At 37.4% G+C, this 9836-nt stretch overlaps 1 long non-coding RNA gene across 1 annotated transcript; it reads right to left on the bottom strand.

Annotated features, from left to right (window-relative positions):
• Positions 1-3859: 3859 nt before the first annotated feature.
• Positions 3860-4864, bottom strand: LOC127623285 (uncharacterized). The gene is made up of 3 exons (XR_007968046.1): positions 4546-4864; positions 4263-4451; positions 3860-4154 (listed from the first exon to the last, which is right to left on the bottom strand). It is a non-coding gene; the product is annotated as an uncharacterized LOC127623285 (long non-coding RNA).
• Positions 4865-9836: the final 4972 nt, after the last annotated feature.

The following is a 9836-nucleotide window of genomic DNA, read 5'->3' as shown; positions in this document are numbered from 1 at the left end:
TTGTGAACACACTGTCATCTTCGTCTTCCGTCTCGCCACCCATGTTAACGCTAACGAACGACGTTGACGTACAATCTTCTTCACACTGCTTCTCAAATTGCCGCCTGTAGTAACTGGCTAGCTGCCAAGAAGACAGACGCGCTAGATGACGTAGCCTACGTCACGTCACACGTCCCAGAGCCAATGATAGCGGATTCTACACACAAGAGACACGGACCACTCTGTGCACAACGCATAGGCTATTTCAAGTGGAGAGAAAATAGATAGTTGAATATACATATTCACGTAGCCTTTCGAAAACCGGGACATTTAGTGTCCCGGGAGAGTGGATAAATTTCCCGGGACAGGTTATTAAAAAGAAGGACAATCCCGGTAAAACCGGGACAGGTGGCAACACTAGTTCAAATGCTAACACACTGCTGTCAAAACTGTGAACCACACATTCAAAACAGAATAGATTTCAGCCTTGTGCCTTTCAAACACTGCTAGATCAAAGAGCAAAAGAGCAAAGATACCAATATGTCCAGGTAAGACATCCGAGGTTACATACACAGCTATAAAAAAATATTTACAGTAAAAAAAACACTAGTATTACTACAGTAAAACTGTTTTTCAGAGAGTAATGGAGGTGGAAGCACTGGAAACACCACATTCATTTGTATTTATCGATGAAGCTGGATTTGACCTTGCCAAAACACGGTGCAGAGGAAGGAATGTTATAGGTCAAAGGGCCACTGTGGAGGTTCCAGGCCAAAGGGGGGAAATATCACCATGTGTGCTGCAATGGCCAATGATGGTTTGCTTCTCAACACACCACTCATTGGCTCATACAACACAGAAAGGCTTATAGCTTTCATAGAACAGCTCGATGCTCAGCTAGTGCCAGCAGAACAGGGGGAGCCAGTAAGAAACCCCCAAGTTTTTGTCATAGTTTGCGATAACGCTGCTTTTCACCTCTCTGCAGCTGTCACAGATTGTTTGCAGCACATCGCAGATTTATGGTTTTGTACCTGCCTGCATATTCACCCTTCCTCAACCCAATAGAGGAGTTTTTCTCTGCCTGGAGGTGGAAAGTGTTTGATCACCACCCACATGACCAAATGTCTCTTTTGGAAGCCATGCATGCCGGATGTGAGAACACGAGTCCAGAGGACTGCCAGGGATGGATAAGGCACTCCAGAAGGTTCTTCCCCAGGTGCATGGCAAGAGAGAACATTAGATGTGATGCTGATGTGTGGCCTGATGCTAGAGAGAGGCAGGATTAGCCCCTCAATTATTTGTTGGAATTACAGTATGTACTTTTAGTTTCTACCTTTTTTTTCTCATTACTGTAATTCTGTAAATTACTACAGACTATTGAAGCAAACTGCTCATTTTCATTTACCTTAAAGAATTGTTATGTTGTGTAAAAAAATGTAAATAAATCATGTGAAAGAATGTCACTCTTTTCTTTGAAGAAAATATGACTTTGTATGAAGACACTGAAATTGTTCAAACTGTAAAGATGAAAAGTTTGTATTTTCTGTATTGGTGTTTGATGCTAGTGTTTTTACTCTCAGTGTGTTCTGATGACAGTGTGTGTTATCTCAGTGAGGGTTGTGCATAGTGTTTGCTGCACTGAGCTTGCTTTGAGCCATGAGTTAAGAGTTGTGTTGCTTGGAATGAGTTTTGCAAGTGATGTGAACTGTTTAGCTCAGGTTGGTAGTGCAGACTGTAGTTAGAGTTTTGCACATGTAGCTCCAGTTGTGCTCACTGTCATTTAGCAATCCAAAAAAACTGGTAATCGAGTAGCTCTAAAATACAAAATTGAATACATTTTTTGTTTGTTTGTTTGGAAGTTTACTTTATTTTATTCAAAAAGACACCAATGGGCTGAGCATTTTGCTCAGAGTATTAACCCTCGTGCAACCTTCGGGACATTTTTTACTTTTTCATTTTTTTTTTCGATCAATTTGGCTGTGTTATTGCCAACGGCATACATTTAGCCAAATTATTAATAATTTTGTTAAGCGTTTTAATACATCTATAATACACTGTGTAAACAATAGTTACACTCAGGATCTTCAGGACAAAAAAATGTCCCATTGAAGCCCATTATAACTACAATTTTGATCCCATTGGGAATAAAACAAAAAACATGAATTCTATGATTTTATGTTTTCATTCCGGAGCCCTGGCTTCAAAAATGTTTTTTATATATTCCACCAGATGGCACCATTTTTCTCATGTTAAGCCTATGGAGCAAATACATGCTTTGTTCCTATTTTATTAGCTGTATTATAGAGCACTGCAGGCCAATTTAATAAGTTATGCAGCTAACATTTTGTGGGTGTGTTGGTGTGTTGTGTATGTGTTTATTGAGAAATGTGTGTGTGTGTGTGTGTGTGTGTGTGTGTGTGTGTGTGTGTGTGTGTGTGATCAGGACTGATGTTTGTTTAAAATGTATGTCAGTGAAAGTGGAAAATATTAATATTAATCTAATATTTTTATGGCAGATTTTTACACAGACATTTCTGTCATCTAAGGTCCTGATTGTGTTTATTTATTTATTTATTTTTTATCTGACACTGCACAAAAAATAATAATACATCAAAATCAATGTTGTTGCAAATCATTGACATATCCCAGACTGTGATAGTAAAATAAAATAAAAATTCCCCCTTAGCATTTAGTATATGGAAAATAATTATTTTATTGTGTGTGTGGTTTTAATGCATTCATTAAAAATACAACAGTGAAATTATATAAACAATCTGACATTTAAAGGGTTAAAATCCTGAAAATGAATATTTGGTTGATATGATCAGGACTGATGTTGGTTAAAAAAATGGAAGTCAGTGAAAAATACAATTCATATATAATATTTTTGTCCTCTAAGAACCTCTGAGTATTTTTTTTATTGACACACAAGGGTTCAACCACTGAATGTTTGTGTGAACATGCTATTTAGTTTCTACAATTTACATTGTTAATTTATGGAGATAGAATTGTTGCGTATTAACATACAAATTGAAAGAGATTTACAATTAGAAAGTTAGTTCACCAGTAAATTTAATAAGATCCACAAATAAATGTATGAGATTTAAAAAAAATTAAGTGAATACACAAATAAATAAAATTAGATTTGCAAATTTAAAAATATATTTTTTAAATCACAAGCACAACTCTGTCCAGCATTCATTTGTGAATCGCGCACATTTATTTGTGGATCACTACACGCATTTGCCGATTTTGAAACAAATCTAGAATCAAGACAAATAGGTGAACTCCACCCATCGTTTACTCATCCAATCAGATAAAAGCCACATTACTCAGACCAATTGTAGCACATTCTTTCTTCAGCTAATCACGATTCATTTTACTATCAGGGCGGGACCAGAGTCACAGAGCTCTCATGAGCATGGAATCAAGCACATACAGATAGCTTCAAGGCCGTAAACTTTTAAAGAAACGGACACCATCAGAGGAATACTGTAGAGATGGGCAGATCGAGGCTTCGTGAAGCAATGAAACAGTCGAAGCAAATGTGCCATTTTGTTTCGAGGCTTCGAATCAATCCGAAACCCGTCTCCACGGTGACACCTAGTGGTCACTTGCAGGTGTTGATCTGAAACAACCTTTACAAAGAGCTAATAAAAAAATGTGTTGGTTTTTTTTTTTTATTGTATTTTTGTAATATATGAAGCTTGTAACCTGTAGTCTCTTCACATTGCATAATGTGATTTTGGTCATGAAAAATGAATATTAATAAAAATAAATCAAGCCACAATGTCTCCCTTTCTTATAGATTTTTATTCAAAAATATTAATTTCTCTGCTGTTGAAGGACTCAGCCTACTTCTTTTTTACAGATAATTTCTCCAGCCTTTGAAAAAATTCTCTCACAAGGGACACTTGTTGCTGGCATACAAAGATATTTTTTAGCTAGGACATACAAATGAGGAAAGATTACTGCTCTCTCTTTCCAGTAAGTTAGAGGATCATGAGTTCTGGGCAAAAACGCATCGCTGAGGTATTTTTTCACTTCCACTGTGGCATCAGCTGTAGGATTGTGTATCATCTGGGTCTCACGGATACGATTGTCAAAATGTTCCCATAAACTGTCTTGTGTTTCAACTGGTGTTGATGATGGGCCTGATGTTGACATTTGTGGTTCTGAATTAAAAGAAAACGGCAATTAGTAACAAATTATAAACTGACAACACATATGAAGTATAAATTTCATGAATCACATTACATAAGATAACATAGACTGAAACTCACCAGGAGTTGTGTTTGAACGCATCAGTGAAGCACACTCCAGTGTGATGTGCTTTTCAGCATCCAGGGCTTTGGCAGGATTTCCAAAAGCCACATTTTTAAACCTTGGGTCCAGCAGTGTAGCCAGTGCCAAGGCTCTAAAAGTCTCGTACCCTCCACATCTGGAGTGCAGACCTTCTTGTAGATGTGAGCCTATGAGCCAACACAAGAGAAAACCATATTAATTAAAATAATGACAACAATATGAGAGTTATGGCCAATTACACGTATGGTCATAGTGTCCTACCTAATTGTACAGTTGATTCCTGCGTTGCATTTCCTTTTTCTGTGCAAGCTTGTGCTGCAACATCCTGTACAATGGTATGAGCTTTGAAGCAGACACTCTCTGTTCCTCTGACATCTCTGTTGTTGCTAGTTTGAATGGTTGAAGAAGTGTCAATGACTGTTGAATAATGTCATACTCAAGACTTGTCAGGGGAGCAGTATCACTGTTTAAATTGGCAAGTGCAGCAGCCACTGGCTCACGTTGCTCATACAAGCGTTGTAGCATGTCGAATGTGCTGTTCCATCTCGTTTCAACCTCCTGTATCATTTTCAGACTTGGTCTGCCCATCAAACTCTGCATCTCCACAAGCTTGTCCTTTGCTTTGCAGCTGGATCTGAACAACCCCACTATCTTTCTGGCTTTCTGGCGAATTTCATTGATGACTGGGGTTTGATCCAGGGCCTTTTTCACTATCAAATTCAAATTATGAGCAAAACATGGGACATGGCGAAGGTTGAGTAGCTGGGCACTTAGGATCATGTTGGATGCATTGTCAGTCACCATGCAGTGAACTTTGGAGGTTATTCCCCACTCAGCCATTAGCAAGGCTTTAGCCTCCATGAGATGCTGGGCTGTGTGGGTTTGGTAAAACCTCCTTACACCCAGTAAAACAGTTGCCATTGTTGCCTCTGGTGTTATGTAATGGCATGTTACACCAAGATATCCATCCATATTAATGGAAGACCACATGTCAGCCATAAGGCTAACAACTTCCGCCTTTTGTAGGTCCTCCATTGTCTTCTCCTTGGTTGTGTTGTACCTTTCGCTGACCATTGTTTTAAGCACCTTCCGGGATGGGAGGACATAGCTTGGATCAAGCTTGTTCACAAAGGCCCTGAAACCCTCATCCTCCACGATGGTGAAGGGCTGCAGATCCTTCACCACCATGTTCAGAAGAGCCTCATCCAATTCCCTCTGTCTGCCTTTTAAAAGAGAAGATAAAACATACTTTCAGACAAATATATTGGAAAAATAGTAGCCTACCGTGAAAGTAGTCTACTGGTTCATTTGGAAACCTTCCTAAACAAAGTTATGTTATGAATATTTATGCTCAGTGTGCAGAGAAAGATAAAGTGCATTATAGAAATACAACAATTACAAAAAAACAAAATGATGTCTTGGCTGTAGATTGGGTACTCATATGTAGACATATAAAATGTATATTCACAAAGTATAATATTATATTGACAACATTTGTTTTTAAAGTGATTGGCAGTTGTGATTGGGATGTTAGGCATGTCTTAGTCCATGGCCTTTCTAAACAATGGCCCAACACTTAGTTATTATATTTCACTTATAATTAGCCTATATTTCAAACAATGCATACCTTGCTTAGATGGCCCAGCAGTGTCAGTAGCAGGCCTTGGTACAGGGGGAACACTACCATCCTCTGCACCCTGCAGAATGGCAGGATGAATGCTCCTCAAATGGCGCATCATGGATGATGTATTGTTGCAGTAGGCGAGCTGCCGATCACAATACACACATCTCACTTTATTTGGGGTTTCCAAATGGAAATGCTCCCACACCACAGATGTACGGCATCTCTTCTGTGGAGCCTCCATTTCTATCTATCTATCTATCTATCTATCTATCTATCTATCTATTTTATATGTAGCCTATCTATCTAATAATCTATATGTATCTGTAATATATGTATCTATCTATTAATCTATATATATCTATATATATCTATATATATATATATATATATATATATATATATATATATATATATATATATATATATATATATATTTCTATCAATGCATCTATTCATGTGTCACTATATGTACTCTGTGTGTCTCTAAGTCAATGTGTAAATGTAAATTAAATCCTAAATATAACTAAACAAATCGCACTATAAATGTCACTATATCACCAAAAATCCACTATCTCAAAACCAAACTCCTCTCACAAAAACCCACGATATGAAAATGCGTTGACAAAACTTTTATACTGTGTGATTGTGTGATTTGTTCCCGAACCGACCAATCAATGAAACCCTGATTCGGCGGAGCACTCCACCTGACGAAACACTTAGACGCTTCATTTAGCCGTTGTCACGTGACGTGGGTGTTTTGAATCACGCTTCGGATCAGTGTTTCGAATCATCTTTGCTTCGGGATCTCGCAAAGCTTCGGAACGTCTGTTTCGCGCCAGCCATCCTTAGGAATACTGTGATTTAAGGTTTGTATCATTTTCTCTTAGTTGTAAGCATGTGTAGTGTCTTGACAAATGTCGACTGTTGAAAATTGCCCATTTGTAGTGTCCTGATCATTAGCTTCATAGCTAACCTGGCTGACTGCAGGAGTCTGCTATTTTAATTTTAACCAAGTTTCTTGACTGAAATGCGTCATCAAATCCTTTACTCTTAATGTTACATGACAGAACAGAAACACTACAAAAAAGTACAGATAGTGTCTTTTATAAAACAGGAATCATATTAGATGATCTTAGAGCACAAACCATAAATGAATACCCTATATTACATTGTGTACAAGATCTACTATGCCAATCATTTGGTTTCAATTTATGTTGATGTATTTTTTAAAAAGTAGTTGTAAGGTAATATTTATTAGGATTTAGCATTTTAGCACTTTTTTGTGAATGTTTTAGGAGGTACTATTGCAGGGTCCCTTTCTAAAATACAGCATAATGTTCTGACAGTGATAATTGACACATTAGTAACTGCCATCTTTTTCAGATGTTTACCGTGTACTGCCCATCAACTTTGAGGACTTGACTTACCTGCTCCAAAACTCAGTGGTTCAAGCTCTAATACAGGACCCCTTTTAAAATGTGTAATATGAGATAAAATACATCTGACATAACAGAAAAATTAAGTTACAATGTCATTGTAACGTAGTTCAATGGAAAGGAGGAGGCTTGTCAATACAAATACCGGTAATACTTTAATAATACATTTTAACATAAGACACACACACACGACGGAAACGATCTCTCTCACCTGTACAATCCTCCGCAGTCGGCCTTTATCCCTCTCAGAGGCTTGATTAGTCTGATAAGGGACCGGGTGTATAGAATCACGATCCGGCCCGCCCTCCGCCCTGCCACAGTCATGTTTTTAAATTAAATTGTAATACAAAATTTAAATAAACCATAACATTGTCTGTGGGTTGACTTAAAAATAAAAATTGTCATTTACTCACCCTCATGTTTTTTAAAACCTGTACTATTTAGTTTTTTCTGTGGAAACTGAGAATACATTGTAAAATGTAGATGCTGAGGCTGAAGTGAAAGAGAGGCTGTCAGTCCCCTTCATAATTCCTGACATCTCCTTTTGAGTTCCTCCCACAGAAGGCATTGGTTTAGGTTTGGAACAAACTTGAATTAGTATAAATGAGGACTCATCTCATTTGAAAATATTTTTGTCATTTAGTGGACAAGTCTCTCATTGAGTAATATCAAGTCATTTTTGGGTAAATAGGTTTTAAAGAATGTCTGTTGTAATGGTGGAAGCCCCCATAATACATTTAAATAATTCAATTAAATAATAATTGAAAATATAAAATTCAGGAGCCAGACAGGTTTAGGCCATTTACCAACTCTATTTTAATCCTTGATAGCTCTAAGCCACCTGTTACACAATGTTAAAATGAACACAGTTTTGTTTGAACTCAAAGAATACACACACAAAAAAAGGACACAGGTGGAGTCACAAACAAGGGTATGGAGTAGGTTAGCAAATGTAGGCGATCACCTGGCACTTTAGACACTTGTTTCCAACTTAACTCTGCTACAGAGCACTTCAGCAGGTCAGCAATTCTCTACTACTGGGGTTTTAAACATTGATTCAATGGTTAGATGGTTTGGTCCATTCTTTGTTTGGATCAGCCATGTAACATTAAGAGTAAAGGTTTCAGTCAAGAAACGTAGTTAAAATTAAAATTGCAGACTCATACATTCAGCCAGGTAAGCTATAAAGCTAATGATCAGGACAATCTACAAATGGGACATTTTCAGCTTTCAGCATTTAACAAGACACTGCACATGTTTATAACCAAGAGAAAAGTATACAAACCTTAAATTACAGTATTCCTCTGATGGTGTCCGTTTCTTTAAAAGTTTTGCAGCCTTGGAGCTATCTGCATGTGCTTTATTCCATGCTCATGAGAGCTCTGTGGTCTTCCCCTAATAGTAAAATGAAGCGTGATTAGCTGAAGAAAGAATGTGCTACAACTGGTCTGAGTAATGTGGCTGTTATCTAATTGGCTTGAGTAGATGATGGGTGGAGTTCACCTATTTGTAGATTTGTGTGCATGTCTTGATGCTTGATTTATTTCAAAATTGACAAATGCATGTAGCGATCCACAATTTTTTTTTCCTCCCCAATTTGTAATGCCCAATTCCCAATGCACTTTATGTCCTTGTGGTGGCATGCTGACTCTCCTCAATACAGGTGGAGCAGGACGAATCTCAGTTGTCTCTGTGCCTGAGACCATCCTTCCGCATATCTTATCATGTGGCTTGTTGAGCACTTTACCACTGAGACATAGCGCTTGTGGAGGCTTCACACCATTCTCCATGGCATCCACGCACAACTCGCCATACGCCTTGCCATGCCTTGAGTAGACAATGGGTGGAGTTCACCTATTTGTAGATTTGTGTGCATGTCTTGATGCTAGATTTATTTCAAAATTGACAAATGCATGTAGCGATCTTCAAATGCACAGGAAGCACTCCACAAATGAATTCACTATATATTTGTGAAACTCCTAACATATATTTATAAATCTCATTCTTTTTTATTTGTGAATTTATTTAATTTTTGTGAAACGCCTTACATTTATTTGTGGATCTCATTCGATTTATTTGTGAACCGACTTTTTATTTGTAAACCTCTTTCCATTTGTATGTTAACGTGAAACAAAAACAACCCCATATTTCATTACTTTATTAATAATTATTATCATCATTATTATTATTGCTGTTGTTGTTATTTGGGTTTCGTGTGAAACAATGGGAGACTTTTTTTTTTACTTTTGTAGGACATAAAACATGGCAAGGGAGTGTAACTAAATTTGTCGATATATTATGAAATGGTTTTTTGTACATTTGAAATATTACGGGCTGGATGTGTGCCTTGATATATTTTGAAACTAGGCTTCAAATAGTGCGGTGCTATGTTTGTCACACAATAAAGGTTTGGGCAATTGAATCACAAAAAGAAACCACAAATGTTGACGCACTATTGAGATACTGTAAATGTCTCAGTTGACTTGAAGCGC

This window comes from Xyrauchen texanus, chromosome 29, assembly GCF_025860055.1.
Source record: "Xyrauchen texanus isolate HMW12.3.18 chromosome 29, RBS_HiC_50CHRs, whole genome shotgun sequence".
Classification (NCBI taxonomy): Eukaryota; Metazoa; Chordata; class Actinopteri; order Cypriniformes; family Catostomidae; genus Xyrauchen; species Xyrauchen texanus.
Note: the sequence above shows the minus strand (reverse complement) of the source record. Positions and strands in the feature narration are given on the sequence as shown.